This window comes from Brassica napus, chromosome C8 (genome assembly GCF_020379485.1).
Source record: "Brassica napus cultivar Da-Ae chromosome C8, Da-Ae, whole genome shotgun sequence".
Taxonomy (NCBI): domain Eukaryota; kingdom Viridiplantae; phylum Streptophyta; class Magnoliopsida; order Brassicales; family Brassicaceae; genus Brassica; species Brassica napus.
The window spans coordinates 4,021,974-4,039,970 of NC_063451.1; the positions used below are offsets into that span (position 1 = coordinate 4,021,974).

General features: G+C 33.4%; 1 pseudogene; it reads left to right on the forward strand.

Moving 5' to 3' along the window:
* The first annotated feature begins 15,672 nt into the window (after positions 1–15,672).
* On the forward strand, positions 15,673–16,446 carry LOC106423718 (annotated as a pseudogene).
* Positions 16,447–17,997: the final 1,551 nt, after the last annotated feature.

Consider the following 17,997-nt stretch of genomic DNA (forward strand, 5'->3'; position numbering starts at 1 on the left):
TACGGTCATTGTTGCTACCAGAATTAGTCCCACGTTTGTTGGAGGTCAAAACCATCTCTCTACTATCTCTGTTTGTAATGTTTGCCTATAGAAATATTCTGATACTAAATACACTAAAATTTGCAGGTCGCCTATTAATGATGATTCAAGTGTATATTTTTTGGAACTTGCAAATAAATAGATGTTGACTTGACCAACTGCTGGTTTGAATGAGTCTGGAGCTAGCTGCTCCACAAGTACTACTAAATATGGTGGTGTAAAGAAAATTGAGTCTGTTATGGTGTCCGAGCTAAATGCATATGCTCTCAATGCTTCTAGCAGTGTGACATATTGTAATGTCTGTTGACAGGGCGGAAATAACCACCCCAGTGGTGATGCTACGCGTGGTGCTATATGTGTGTCTGCATCTGCTCAGATGGTCAGAAGTTAACAGAAACTAACATAGCTATCGGCAGTGGTGAAGTCCCGGTGAAACCACAACGCCTCTACTGAATCAAACCACAACAGCTTCTCAAACAACTCTGGCGAAAGCTTAGCTGCATAAGTTACCCATATGAATAGTTTCCTGCATTTTCTGAAACTTCGTTTGCATGGTCTTTTTCAAAACATTGTTTGATCTCGATTTCATGTTTCTACCTTATTTATCGATAATATTTCAATACTGGACCGGATGCACGTTCTAACATCAGTTTCTTATAGTTCAATGATATGAATAGATCATTGACCATTTGCTTTCGTTTTTACCTGATGAAGTACATATTTACTGTGTAGGTCAGAATTTTCTTTGACATTTTTTTCTAAAATTTGAATGAAAATTACTTTTAACATGATCTTCTATATTCTTTTTAATGAATTTCAGCAAGTTTAGTTTTGAAAATGTAAAAAAAAATTAATTTAAGTAAAGATAGTTAAATATAAATATTTTGTTTGTAAAAAACAAAAACAAAGTAAAATAAAACCTCTAATATTATTGTGCGTTGGAAGTCCGCACTTTACGCCACACACGTAAGTGGTCCATGTCTATACGTGATAGCTGAAATTCATTTGGCCTCATGTGAGTTTAAATCAGACGAAACCAAAAAATTACAAATTGCCAAAATGTTCATATATATTCATAACCAAACAAACTGAAACTACACCAAAACCGTAACAAAAACAAAATAGATACCAGAATATCTAAGATATAGCTTATATATTTTAAAATATTAGCTATACAGTATTTAGTTTTAAATAACAAAATATCCTTAAAACACTATAATAAACCATTATTTGAATATTTTTTATTTGATGTTTTAATCCAAACAACATGAATTACGAAAATATTTAATCCAAAAATCCAAATTATCTACCGTTTTAATCAAATTATTCAAAATTACTTAAAAAATCAGAACTGAACCAAATTGGATCCAATTTTTTAAAAATCATATTTAGTAAGTTCTCAACTTTGTTACTCAAACAAAACCAAAAACCAAAATAACAGAAATTAAATTGAACCGAATTTTATAAATATTTAAACAGTCAATTAAGTTCCATAACCGAGAAATAACAAACATAAATACCAAAATAAAAAAGAACACCCATAAATAGCCGAGTGAATGAGCAATATATGATCAAATAACATATTATCGGGTATATTTATATGTGCACTATAAAAACTATATATTAATACTTGATAAATTAATAAACACTTTAATTAATAAATTTCTTTGGTCCCAAGTTGGACCAGTTCAAAATATCATACAAATCGATAAAATAATAATATAATAATTTTTTAGAAGATTTGATGTAAATATATGGTCATACTACAATCATAAATTATAAAATTACATATATATATTATATAAGTACAAACAAAATAATGGATTTTTTGTTTTATATTTAAAATAGAATTATTTCTATTTTTTAATACTTCAATATATTTTGATAATCTTTAGTAAAATTATAGCGAAAACCACATTTAAATTATATGAAATATTGTTTCTATACACTAAATAATATAATAAAAGCAATATGAAAGTCGAATTTAAAATTTGTAAATAATATGCATAGAATAAAATCAAATATTTTCATATTTTATACAAAAATATTTTCTAAAATATAAAAATATAAAAAATGAAAATTTTCATAAACTAATAACACTATAAATTAATAAAATATTATGGTCCCAAATTATAGAACTTTTACTGTAAATCTTAACATAATAATTCCTCAACGTCCAAACATTCTTAAAAACCATAAACGTTATTATAAACTTCTCTTACAAATGTTAATATAAAACACACACAACGAAAACATACAAAAATAATACATGTATATACATAACACGTAAAGCATATCCCACGCGTAGCGCGGACCTTTCCTAGTTTCCTATAGATTAAGCATCTTCACTTGCGGTGAATATTTAATTATATAAGTATTCACTTTAGTGTACATATATGTATGTGTATTCACTTGCGTTTTATGAATCCATATATAATAATGTCATATCGAGCATTACAAAGGTTATCACATGACTTAGACTTGAATCGACTAAAACCATCTCAATGCTCTTTCCAGCCCAAGCAGAGTAATTTTTCCATACCCGAATTATCTTAACCCTTATTCTCCACATTTTTTTGAAAGGTTTCAATGCAGACACTTGATCAAAATTTGTCATCGTTTTATTCGTTATCAACTTCTTGCGAGTCTTTGTTAGTGTTCGTGAGAGAAAAAGTATAACGTCTTAGGGTTCGACTGGTGACCATTCTGGAAATAAGAGGAACAAATAGGAAAGGAACGTAGCGAAATAAAATTGCAGGAATGAAAGGAAATGGTTGTTCCTTCTCAAATTTAAGAATGAACAATTTTGTTCTTTATTTCTCTACAAAAAAAAAAGAATGGTAGGGAATGAGAAGGAAAAACTATTCCTTGTGAATGGTGATTTTTTTCAGGAACATTAAGGAATGGATAATTCCTCTCCGTTCCTTCGTCACCATTCATACCCTTAGTATTATAGAGCAACCTTCAAACATTAGGTTAAAAAGTAGGTCATATCGAAATATTGGAAATAAAATATATTCCATGTACGTTAAGAGTTGTGAAACAATGGAAAATAGGACAATCAATCTTATTATCAATAACAATAAGATCGAGATTACGGGACATATAATATTGTGTTCCCATAGTTTTATAACTCCAAAAACAATAATAATATTTCCAAACTGGTTTTACTTGGTACGAACGCACGATCTTAATTATGAATATATATTATTTCAAATTTCCCGGTAACTTATTGAATGGTTGCGTAATCTCCAAGTCAAATGCGAACTCCAGCTTATAATTAGGAATATATTTTATTTCCTATTTATGCAACTTATTGAATTTTCTTTCTTAAAATCCAAGACTAATGAGAGAGTTAATAATAAGGGGACCTCCAAGTATAATTCTTAAATTAAATGTCAAAACAATTAATCGAAAATAACTTGACTTACAAAATTCATTTTTAATATAATACAATATAACGGGTATCTAACGTAAACATGTAAAATTAAGCTTATCAAATTCATATATAAGGTGTATTAAGTACTCGTAAAAATATTGAAACGATATATTGGATTTAAAAATAATAACTACGATCATTTTAGACTATACATATTCTATTGGTAAAACCGTTAGTCCAAAGAAAATTCAATTAAACTTATTACTATTACCTTAAAACATTGTGAAATTTAGGATGTCATTGTTGTTAAGCTAACGTATATAACTCGTAAAACAATTTGAACAAAATAATAAAACAGAGGCTTCCCATTAGTTTAAGAATAACAAAGAAGTTCGACAAAGAGATATCTCCCATAATTCAAAACGCTTGAAAAAGACAATTGCAATATAGTAAAAAAACAACAGATGAAAACGAAAGCCTCTGTAAAACGCCTTGCAATCCTTAATTTCCTTCAGCCACTTTTGTCAGGCTTCTCCTTTTTTATCCGAGTTGAACACGGATTCCTTCTCACCAAATTCTCATCGTAGTGTTCCTCCAAGTTAAAAACGGTTATTCCTTGGCGTTTAGCAGGAATCAATGCATTAGCTTCACCTTCCTAGGACGACCCTCCAGAAAACATTAATGAACCTTGTATTACATTTACAAAATTGTACAAAAACATACCGTAAGAAACATTGCAAGATTAAGAGGTCAAACCAATTAAAATAAACAATACTTTACCTCCGGTGCATCTGAAATTAAAGAGTTTTCCAAAAACAAAGTATTCACTACTCCCTACAATATAAAAAATATTACAAAAATATGTAATGCCGTAATGAATCAAACACTCAAACATATAATATATTACAATACCTTTGGTTGACTCAAGTCCTTGAATTCGTTAATCATCTCAGTGTTGGTCATGATTTTCAAGACTTTGACTCAAGTCCTCTGATATATGGTGGTGTTTTTGGCATCTTGTATATATGTTTTCTAATTGGTTTTCAAGTCTTTATCGAGTCTTCCTAGTCCTTTTCGAGTCATTACAGGTCTGGAGTTGCATTGGATGGGAGATAGACCAGTTGGAGGAAAAGAGGAGAAAAATAGTGCAAATTTGGAGTTTTTCACGCAGAGCAGTCTGACGACTGTTCCCGATCGCGCGGAACAACCCGAGTGCATATTCCAGCGGCAGAGATTTTTAAAGAAACTACAACCTATTTCGGGATTTGCCCTAATCTCCCTATTTTCTCTCCCCGCCGCCTTTGGCTTCCATATATCTTTTTTTCTATTTTTCTTTATTATTCTACGTTATTTTTTTTTGGAGAAGAAACCAGACTCTAGAGCTCCATTGTTGGGATTTGCTACTTTGTAAAGGGAGAAGAATCTCTACACTCTTGAGAAGAATCATGAACCCTATCTTATTTCTTTATTGATTCAGCATGTTTTCTTCATCTATTGTCTCCGTGATTTCTCTGTTTATGGCTGAGTAGTCCACTTGCTTAGTCTAAGGTGTTAGGGTGTTAGATCCGTGAGTTAAACATAGATAAGTGAAACCATTGATTGTCTTCATTCATAACTGTTCTTAATGCTTGCATTAAACTGGTCGCTTAATGTTAAATCCTAGGTTTAACCTGTTCATTAACCGTGTAATAGGTTGCTAGATCTTTTATGAATGAGCATTGCATCCCTAATCAGCGAAAGTATATATTAGGGTGTTTTGTGAACATATCGGACTTGATCTCTATTGATTGCTGTCGCGTCTTGATCCAAACGAGAGTTTAGGTATCAAGATCGATCAGCATAGGGAGCAGTACCATGACAGTGGACTGTTCTATTTGAGTGATCCGAGTTCTAGACTTGCTCTTAATTGAACTTGAATAATTGTTTGGCTCGCACTTGCTTAACACCCGATCAAATCACCCTAAGCTAGCATTTTAATCATCTGAATACTTTAATTAATCTTGCTACTTGTTTCTCACGAAACCCTCAAATCTTAAAACCCCCATATTATTTTAGCTTGATATTGATCCTATAAAAATAAAGTGTAATCGTTGGTCTCTGTGGATTCGATCCTAAAGTGCTACATCGACATACCATTCGATTGTGGTAGTGTGCACATTAGGTTAATTGGTGTGCGTATACAAGTAATATCATCCTCGAACTCTGTAATAATCTCAGTGCAGTTATTGCAGCCATCATAGTAGAATGAGATTAATTTCTTAGGTTTCAAGTGTATGGAATGCCTTTTATGAATGGGATAAAGGAGTCTTATATAGGTGTTCTAAACGTAATTCAATGCACGGTAGATCTCGTGTACCACCGAAAAAGTAGCATATATTTTAACCTTGCCAAGCACTCTAAGATATATATATTGCCATAACATAAAAATGTGAAATATATGCCATTTACTATCATTAATTTACCTTGCCAATCATTCAAAACAATTAAATATCGAGCACACCCACACGGACGGTTTAATTTGGTATATGTACTCTTGATTGATATCGGTTTAATATTCTAAACCATAATATCATAATTTCCGTATATGACAATTAGTCCTTCTCGTGCATGAACTAACAACAAAATCTTGTGAAAAAAACATGATTTACTTATTGTATGAAAATAAAAAACCATAATATACTAAACCATAATAATCTAATTTACGTATATGACAACTGGTCCTTTTTGGCTTAATGTAAAAAACGTATAGAACTGAGATGACATTCGTATATCGTTCCGTAGAGGAAGAATACACCAAACCATCGAAGCTGTCCACATCCCACTGTTGCACCTCTAAGAGATCTATGTCATCATCCTCGCTCTCCTCAATCATGTCTTCTTCAATCTCACCGTCGCTTTCTTCCTCCTCTTCTTCTGGATCGAGCTCGGCCTTACGCTTTCTCTGGCGTTTCTTCGACAACGGCCGAAGAAACCTCCATGGCCTCCGTCTCCAACTCGGTGGAACACTCTTCCCCCGCCGTAACGGCTGCGCAAGGTTTGAGAACTACTGAAGATGCTTCCATCGAAGCCTCCTCGAAGTTGCTCGAATCTCCCTATATGTCTCTGAGCAAGGTTTGAGAACCATGAACTCTGGAAAAATCTCTTGAACACCTTCTCTGTTTGAGATTCGGACAAAACCTTACAACCCTACAACACTTTGTCGTGGTATTAGGTATAGAATTGAGACACCGTAATGTTATTAGGTATTAGATATCACCGAGTGCATAAACACTGCATAAACATCTAACCAATCTCCGCCTGCATAAACATCGTGGGTCTCCATCTAGTTATCTCATCTAACTAATCTCCGGCTTCTATCAACTCAATCGATTTGTTATCAATGATGATTAAACGACCGTCTCGTTAGTTAACGTAAATAAGGAAACTTTGTCGTTAAAACACACAAAAATTCTGAGAAGCTCTATAAATACGTCACGTCAGCGTCCTTGTTTTTAAATTCTTGCGAGACCGCCACATATCAATGGTAATGTGAACGAATTTAATTTAAATGCTTCGCCTTTAATATAAAAAGGATTTCTAAAAGAAGTTATGAATTTGACGGAAAACTAAATCCTATAAATAAAGAACTTTGTAGCATACACTTCAATAAGTACTAGATGATAACCGCGGAGTGATTTTTTATACTAATGTTCGATCATTAAATGATTTTAACATTTTGTAATACTATAATTTTTTATCGATTGTAAGAACATCTACACAAATTAGTTTCACTCCAGATACATATCTAAGGATTAAATTTTTGAAGAAAATCACCGGCAAACTCTATTCAGAGGTTAGTGTTCAAATCTATTATATTAAGCTGTTATAGAATATAAGTGCAGACTCAAAATATAAATGTATGTCCAGTATATATTCACATGTTCGGTTTAAATCATCTTAATTCTAGAACAACAACAAAAATTACTTATTTTATTAACTTACACTTTTGAGGTTTAGTTACTTAATAGTATACCGATAAAAAAATATAACACTTACCTTTCTAGTATATGTAAACTATATATAAAGTAAGAGCTTTTTGATTTATTAAATGATAACTTATGATAAGTAGTTCAAATTTCTCATTCTTAAAATTATAATAGCTAGATAGGGTATTAGGGAGAAGCAAATATTAGACGAATGATCAAATCTCTCATTCTTCGAGCAAACTCAAAGGAGGTGATTGGAATCTTGTCATTATATTCCATTAAAAGCTTTTTAGTAATTAAAATCGACTAAAATATTTAATCTGAATGAAATAATATAGTGTTTCCAATATTTAAAATCACTTCGATTTGAAAAAGTGTATTTCTAGGATTTCCAGGAGAAATTAACAATACCTTTTGTATATTTACAATCATGGTTTTGGTAAATAAATCAAAACAATCATTTTATTTACTTTATATGATATATAATTAAACTTTAGTGATATTGACATATATATATAGTATATTTTATAAATATTTATCATTGACACTTCCTACTCATATGATTTTATTAACATTTGTATATTTGCTGTAACAAAATTTAAACCGATAATCACAAAACTTTTAATGTCAGATTTATCAATAAAAATTTCAAAATTAAAATATTAAGATCTCAATAATTTTTCAATGCAAAATTTTAAATTAACATATTTATATATATTTATATAGTACATAATTTAATTTAAATGATATTGATACATATAATATGAATATTTATTAATGAGACTCCATATTCATACGATTTATGATCATTTGTCTCTTGATTGAACAAAACAATTTAAACAATTGATCACAAAATTTTCATTGTGGGACTTTTACCATTTTTAATAATTTATAGTCGTTTTAAAAAATTAAAAATATAACATATAAGAAAAATCTAATTTTTTAATAATATAAAATTAAACAAAAAAGAGAGAGGATACAAAGTTTTATCAAACATGTATTATTCATAATTATTAATTGTCATATATATGTTAACCACATTAGGTAATTTTGTAGCTTTTATTTAAGGAAAGAATTCAGAATATTCTTTTGTACACTATTAATCAGTTTGATAGTTAGTTTAATAAAAATTATAACATATATTTGTATGAAACAACTTATTTTTCTAAGGATTCTAAGAATCATCCTAGTGATGACACTACAAGAAAACATAACATTAACGATGGCGAAATTCGTAGTAAGTTCGTCGTAAAACGAGCTTTACGGGGAATTAGCGAGGAAACACGTTTCGTCGTTATTCGTTCGTCGTAACGCATATTTCCTCGCAAATTCGTCGTAAACTAGCGAGAAACACAATTCGTCGTAAAGACAAAGCACAGTGTTCGTCGTAAAAACCACGTAAATATTCCACGTAAGGAGGACGCTACATTTCCTCGTAAATACCTCGAAAGTAATTCCTTGTAAAAAACACGTAAATCTTTCCACGTAATATACTCCGTAAGCTTTCCTCGTAGTGTTGTCGTAAACGATTTCCTCGTAACTTCCTCGCAAATTTTCCACGTAATGTAGTCGTAATTTAGCTACGAATTTAATTTGATTTTTTATTTTTTAGATCTAAAAAATATAATAAAAATTATTTAATTTATTAATAAAAATATAATATAAAAATAAACGTAAATACGAAAATATTTTATACATAAATAAGTTTTGAATTTATAATACAACCAACGAAAAGAAAAAAAAAGAGCTAAGGGTCGTTCAGCGCCCGGTAGAATTCCTCACTCCTCCTCTCTACATCCGCCTCGTCATGTGTGTCGTCGGATGACTCGCCTGGAATGAGATTTTGTCGTCGCATGTTCCTCAACAAGGACTCCCATTACGGATTTGTGGACGCTACAACGTCAAAGAAGCCCTCGACTCCACCCATACGAGCTGTGAACGCAGATCTCGTCGAGTCCAACTCGTTACGCAGCTGAGTGACTTCATCATCCCGTCTCTGACCATAAGACAATGTCGCTCTCGGAACATCGTTGACGGAACTAAACCCCAACGTACGTCCATTTTTCTTAGGGACAACGTTAAAAAAAAAATATTGTTAGTAAAAAGTTAAAGTTAAATTAAACGAATAATAAAAAATTTAAAAATTTAAAAAATTTACCTCCTCGTAAATCCTATCCACTTCAAGTGTGGATAAGGTGACGGGTAATCCGTCGGTGGACTCCTGGGTCAGCTGGGTCTGGCGGTCTTCAACCTGACCAACCAAGTCGTTGAAGATCTCCTCGGACCTAGCATCTACAAATTAGTCCGCCTTGTTCTTGTGGGTCCTCTCGTAAAGTTGCAAAAGAGACGGGAGTTCTCCCGTCTCTTTGGCCTAGAAAACATTTAAGAAAGTTAGAATATATATATATATATATATATATATATATATATATATAAATTAATTAAAATAAATATTTAATTACCATATCGAGACGGAAACCGGCGTGGGGTTTTTGACCCGTAGAGTGAAGCATCGGTCCGTGGCCGTGCTCATATCCCGTCTGACGGTAGGCAGAGCAAGATTCGGCGACTCTAATGGCATCAGGATCCCGCCAATAACGGATGAGGCCATCCCACACATCCTTGGTGAGCTCAGGGGGTTTGCCACGCTCATACCCCTTCACGATCCAGTCACCCTTCCAGTTGGAGACCGTGTCCAACAAGCGAACTTTCGCCTTCGCGTTAAACGCCTTCTTCACCCTCTCATTGACCCTTATAGACCAATGGTATTTTTGTTGTAACAGAAAAAGTTAAATTAAGAATGAGTTTTAAAAAATTAAAAAATCTAAATAATAAAAAATTAAAGTATATATAATTAATTAATTACTTACAGCGAAACTTTTGAACCACGTCTTTCTGACGTAGATCGGCGTCTTTTTCCAGTTCGGATGTGGCTCGGAGAAGTAACCCCAAACCTGAAAAAAAAAACAAATTTAAAGTATAAATATTTATTATTGTTATAAAAGAATTTAAAAAGAATTTAAAAAAAATTAACGTACCACAAAGTTCTGTCCGGTTAGTCAAGGTTTAGGACTGATAAACCTTCTCTGCCTAGCTGAGCGAGAAGGTCCTCGATAGTGTACTGCGAGTAAGGAGCACTCGGCGGCACCATCAAATCGGGATGAATCTCGGCCGGCATCGGAGGAGCCATCGGAGGAGGCACATGAGGAGGCACCTCTGGGACATGAGCATGAGGAGCCGATGGTGCAATAAATCGAGGAACCGATGGTGCATCAGAAGGAGGTGACCGAGAGACTCTCTGAGAAGACTGAGTCTCGAGGACAGTCTCCGGACCCGAAGAACCGGGAGCTGAAGAAGAACCGAGAGCTGAGGAAGACGGGTATAAACGACTACCAGGCTCACCGAACATCTCTCTGTAATGGGGAGTAAGTCTGTTCTTTCGAACCTGGAAATTTTTTTTAATTTTTAAAATTAACATCAACATTAATTAACAAATTCTATTATTGACAAATTTTGTAAATCTAGCTAAATTTCCTACATTAACCACCTAATCAACACTAATTAACATAAAATCCGTAAACATATCTAAATTCCCTACACTAACCACCTAATCTACCATAAACTAATCAAATTAGAGAGGAAATAGAGAGAGCGTACCATTGCTACGAAAGGGAGAGGAAGTGGAGACGAAATGGAAGTGAGCTCGCGTGTGTATATATAAGAAATTAGAGTCGTCGTAATTTCCTCGTAAAGTTACAAGGAATTCGCGAGGCCCGTATTTTTTTAGGACGACTTAGCAAGGCCCGCGTTTTGTTTCCTCGTAACTTCCTCGTTAATTTACGACCAATTAGCAAGGCCCACGTTTTGCTTCCTCGTAATGTCCTCGTTAATTTACAAGGAAATAGTCAGGCCCATGCTTTTATTTACGAGGAAATACAAAGGCCCGCGTGGAATTAACGAGTCCCGCGTTCTTTATTTTAAGGATTCATCGTAAGTTACTCGTTAGTTTACGAGGACATAACGAGGATTATGTTTAAATCCCTAAAATCCAAAACCCCAAACCCCAAATCCCATTTTCCTTATCTTCTACTTCATATATTCCAAACCCCAAACCCATCTTCCCTTTATAATTCCTTAACTTATAATTTCAATCTCTTCTTTCTAATTCAAACCCCCTATTACCTTACACAAAATCAAATTATATAAATAGTTTTTCATGATTAAATCCATCAAATCACATACATTAATTCTGAAAATCAATCATATTAAAAACAAATATATCACTCGGATACATCGACATTCTCATCATCACTAGAAACATCATCATTTTCATTAAACTCGTCTTCAACAGCTTCGTCTGTGGCATCGTCGGTAAGATCTTCGTACTCATGATTATGCGGATCAATGAGAAGGATGTCATCAATTTGTTGTTCAGGTTCCTCGACTTCATTTATATGTTCTTCTTGCAATGGTGGTTCTTCTCCACTGATGATTCGTCCACGAGGTGTAACTTTGATCACGGCTAACCAATTTATTCATGATTCTCTCATCCGAGGGTATGGAAGTAAGCTAACTTGGTCTGCTTATGAAGCTAAGATGAAAGGCTCGAATTTGTTGTACCTGCAAAAATAAAGACAACGTAGAAATTAATCAATCATACAGATCATGTATGCCAAAAAAAGAATTTGTTGTACCTTCGTCCACCATTGACATCAACTACACCGAATTTGTTAAACCGAACACCTCTGTTGACGATGGGATCAAACCATTCACATTTGAAGAGGATGCATTTCAGCTTCAATAACCCTGAGAATTCCACTTCAATAATCTTCTGCAAGATCTCGTAGAAATCTGTTTCGCCTTTCACACATATTCCATAGTTACTGGTCGCCCGATGTCTACCATACTCATATGCGTGAAAAGTATAGTCTCGTGTGAAATACATTTGTGATGTGGTGACCTTTGCAAGTGAAGCTTGAATTACTTCGTGAAACCACGTAGGGTAATCTGCGTCGTCATCATAATCAACCTGCAAAAATAAAGAGAACGTTGAAATACAAATCATGTATGAAAAAAAGAGTTTGATCGATCAACCTGCAAAAATTAAGAGTTTGAGTTAATACTTGATTCTTCAACCACTTAATAAAGTGTTGATCTTTCCTTCTGTCTACGTCACTTGTGGATATACCTGGGAATGTTTCTTCGACTTGAGAAACAAATAGGCTGTAAAATCAAATTTTATATTAATTAATCTTTGAAAATTATATAATTTATACTTATATGTGTTTAGAAGTTTCCATAAAATATGTTACCTTTCAAAATAACGCATCAATGGATCCTCGCAATTGAGTAGAATATAGGTGTGTCCACTATGAGCGTCTTCTTCACTCGACCACCAAACCTCTTTCGATTTCCCACCGATTCGCCCAATCTGGCTAAAGATGTCTGGAACACCAGCAACTGCATATGTTGGTGCGACACCACCATCATCATATCTTCTTGGAGCTCTTTTCCGGGTACATACTTTTGACGCAAAGTAGTACGATGTGAAGTGAGAAGTTTCTACCGTCAAACTTCCAGCAATTATAGAACCTTCAACTTTTGCGAGGTTTTTTACTTTTTCCTTCAAATATTTCATGGCTCGCTCATACTGATACATCCATCCGTAATGTACAGGTCCACGAAGCAATGCCTCATATGGGAGGTGGACAGCTAGATGCTCCATGACGTCAAAAAATTCCGGAGGAAATATCTTCTCCAAGTTGCGCAATAAGATGGGAATGTTTTCGTGAAGTTGTTCCATGACTTCTTCTTTAAGAGTGTGTGTGCTCAGATCCCTGAAAAATGCTCCAATGCCTTGTATATTCCAAAAACAATTAAATACATTAGTAGTCATATATAAATTATTGCAAACTAAACCATTATAAAATTAATGCGTTATAATATACTACCTGCAAGTGCTTCATGTACGTTTATTGGAAGTAGCTCCGCAAATGCAAAAGAAAGTAGTCGTTGCATAAAGACATGACAATCATGACTCTTCATCCCGGGGAACTTTTGACCCTTTTCAACACATCTAGAGAGATTTGAAACATACCCATCGGGGAACTTCACTTCTGATGCCACCCAGTTGAACAACACCGACTTTTTTTCTGAAGACAATCTGAATATCAGAACGGGAACTTGTCCATTGCTTTTTATATGTAACTCACTTCTAGAGCAAATATCCGACAAGTCCAACCTCGATTTTATGTTGTCTTTTGTCTTCCCTGGGACATTCAAGATTGTATTCATGATGTTCTCAAAGAAATTCTTCTCTATATGCATCATATCGAGGTTCTGGCGCATAAAAAGATCCTTCCAATATGGCAACTCCCAAAATATACTCTTCTTGTGCCAGTTGTGCCGAACACCGTAAAAATCAGGCATATTACCGGGGACATGCCAATTACCACCACAACGAACTGTTTTGTTAGCTCCGTAGTAATCGATTTGCGCTTCAATTTGTTCTCCAGTTAGATATGGAGGAGGAGTGTCTCTTACAACCCTTTTGTGCCTAAACAATTTCTTGTTTCTTCGGTACGGATTGCCAACGGGAAGAAATCAATGATGACAATCGAACCAACTTGTATTCCTACCATTCTTCAGTTGGAACGCATCTGTCGTTCTATTACAATATGGACAAGCTAATCTCCCATGTGTAGTCCATCCAGACAACATCCCATAGGCAGGAAAGTCACTTATGGTCCACAAAAGCATCGCTCGCATTGTAAAATTCGTCTTCGTTGAGCAGTCATACGTTCTCACCCATGTTGACCATCCTTCAACTCTTTTATCAGTGGTGGTAGGAAAACATCCAGAGACCTTTTTGGATGGTTCGGACCAGGTATTAATATGGTCAAGAATAACAACTCCCGTTGCATGCACATCTACGGTGGCAGGTTGTATGGCGTAAGAAAGACTGGCCATAATGAATATTGTCTCCCTAACATTCCTAATGGACTAAATCCATCTGTGCATAATCCGAGATACACATTCCGGCTATTGCTAGAGAATTCTGGATGTACTTTGTTAAAATGTTTCCAGGCTCTTGCATCTGATGGATGAGTCATCTCACCATCCGTCTGAGTATGCTCGACATGCCATCTCATCCCTCCGGCAGTCTGCTCAGATTGGTACAATCTTTTCAATCTATTTGTAATTGGTAGGTACCACATCCTTTGGTATGGTACCCTATTACGTCCTCGTCCTTGCGGCTTGAATCGTGGCTTCTTGCAGAATCGACATTCTTCTAACTTCTTGTAGATCATGCAATTGTCGATGCAAATGTCTATCATCTCCGAAGGCAACCCAAGACTATAAACCAGTTTCTGAATCTCATATTAAGAATCAGCAGACACATTGTTTTCCGGCAAATACTCTTTAAACAAGTCTGCCCATTCATTCATGCAACTTTCAGGTAGATTGTGATCAGTTTTAATATTCATCATTCTAGCAGCCAACGACAATTTAGAGAGACCTTCTCTACAACCACTGTAAAGTGGCTGATTCGCAGCATCTAACAATTCATAAAAAAAATTTGCATCTATGTTAGGTTCTTCATCTTCATCACGAGCTACGACTGCATCAGCTACTATATCATGAACCCTATCATAATCTACCATATGCTCCTCCTGATGGTAACTATGTTCATTATGCAAATGATGATCAACCGGTTCTTCCTGAAAATTGCTATTACTACTACTAGCTTCATTCTCGTAATTATAACATTCTCCATGTTGAAACCAGATATAGTAATTTGGCGTGAAACCTCTATTTATTAAATGCTTCCAAACATTTTCATGATTTGTCAATTTCGAATTGTTGCATTTCCGACAAGGACAGAACATCTTACCACTTTCTTGGGTGAGCAGTATGGAATCTGCTTGATGCATAAATGTCTCCAGCTCTTCAAGGTATTCTTTCGTCACTCTCCCGTTAGCATCTCTGTGCATATACATCCACCTCCGCAACTCGAAAATATTCCCGGAGCCCGACATTTTTTTTTCTTTCACGTTTTTATTTTTTTCTTGTTGGTGTAATTAAAATGATGTTCAAATGTCCATATTTATAGGGAATTTTCGAATCTGGTAGTTGAAAGTTTACTAGGAATTTACGACGAAATTTAGTTAGGTAGCCGAAACAAAAAACGTGTTACACCTATAAAGTTGGTGGACTCGGAACTTTGTCGTTAAGTAAACGTAAAATATTTCCTCGTAAAGTAGACGCTATTATTACGTCGAGTTTACGAGGAAACTATTTTTTCTCGTAAAAACCACATTATGTTACGTCGTTTTTACGAGGAAATCGTTTGGTCGTTATTTTACGACGAACTAACGTTGCTTTTTAATTTTCTCGTAAGATACTCGTAAAGTCGACGTAAATTTACGAGGATTAAATTTCCTCGTTATTTTTCCTCACTATATATAGTTGTGTTTTTTCGTAGTGTGACACGTGGCTACGAAAACATGTTGTAATGCTCCCGGATTAACATATAGGGGATTGAACTTCCTGACTTCTAAATTTCATCAATCTAAAGAACCAACGATGTCGACTTCTAAGATTTTTAGAGTAAAAAGTTCTGATGGTGAGATCTTTGAGGTTCCAGAAGCGGTGGCTGTACAGTCGCAGATGATATCTTATATGGTTGAAGATGGCTGTGTCGGCACTAAAATCCCTATTACCATATGTCACTGGCATGATCCTCGCCAAAGTGATTGAGTATTGCAAGAAACACGTCGTCATCCCTGATGGTGATGGTTATTCATTGTCTTCCATGGAAGAAGAACTCAGAAATTGGGATGCCGAGTTTATGAAGAATATGTATAAGCTTACGCTTTTTGGCCTGATTAACATGGCTAATTATCTAAACATCAAGAATCTTTTTGATCTCAGTTGCCAAACGATAGCTGATATGATTACATGTAAACTGTAGATTAGATTCATACTTTTCTCCACATTAAAACTGATTTTGCACCCGAAGAGGAAGCGGAAATGCGCGTCGAAAACTAGTGGGCTTTATGAATGATTATGTAAATCACTTTGGATGACTTGATTTATGATTATGTTTATGCTTCTTTCGTTTATCTAATAAATGACAAAACAATGTCTTTTCTTTCAAAAACACTGCCAGTAAAAATTTTATCGCAATTCTCTCAAATAGTTTTTTTAAGTTTTTGTTACAAGAATAGCGCTAAAAAAAATTGACAAAAATAACCTCTTTCTATTTTAAATTTTTTAATATTTATTTTTTATTTTAAAAAATTTGAAACCTTATCCCCAAAACTTCACCCCTTAACTCTAAACCCTAAATCTACATTAGTTAACTATATTGTAAAAACACATTTTTACCCTTTAATAAAACTTATTTTGGTTATTTTCTTCATTGAATATTATTTTTGTGACAAAAACTTAAAAATAACTATCCTATGAAATTTCTCAAAATCAATGCATGACTTTATTATTCTTTTTTGGTAAAATTATGCATGTCTTTATTAATATTAAATGATTTATATATCCATCTAAATTTGAAATATAAATAACAAAGTAAATTTATAAAGAATGAGATAAAAACCACATCTATTTTACTCTTTTTAAGAAACAAAAAAAAAATACTTTATTAAAATATTATATTGTTTTAAATAAATATCATAATAGTCTAAAAATCTTTTATTATTTGTTATTTTTCCTTCGGCCCTAGTAATATTTGTTTTCATCATATCAAATTTAATTGTATCGATATATGCTAAACCTCATCGATAATTTTATTTAATTTATTTTGTTTAATAAGAAACAAAAGATAAAAATAAAAGGAAAACAAAATCATCATAAAATATTGTAAATTCACAATTGTTTCGTTTAGGAAAAATTAAAATGATAAATGTTTCTAGTGAACTAAATTTATTATTTTTCTTTTGTCATATATTGTAACTTGTAAATAATTTTTCGGATGAAGTGCACAAATAAGACTTTTTATTTTCCAAGAAATGTGAAATATTGGCCTACTATTGTTTAAATATACTTAAAATCTAACACTGTTAGTTGACAAAAAAAAATAAAAATCAAAAACTGTTTCGTTTAGTTCATGATTATCAAATAATACTTGACTAAATATCAATTATTTCATTTTTATTACGATTTTGTTAAAGTAGTTAGTATAATGTTCAATATATATATATATATAGATTCTGACCCGCCCTTAAAAGGGTGGGTATATTTTTGTTTTATATTTTTTTAAAAAATAATTTTTATATTTGTGTTTTTAGTTATATCTATGTTTTTCTTTGTATAATATTTTTTTTAATGATTAATAAGAAATTTTTATAATTGTACTAAAATAGTTAGACCATACCTATATCAATAGGTCATGTTCCTAATTCAATAGTATTGATATTTGTAAATTTTGAGCTAACCTTTATACCAGCCAAAGTTTATACACTACTTTTGTATACATGTTTGCTCGTATGTTTATCTTTGTTAGAAACTTATTTGTTATAATGTAATTAATAATTATGACCATAGGCAGTAGCACCAAGGTTATACGATGAAAAGATGGCTTAGGGTATGTATTTTGTG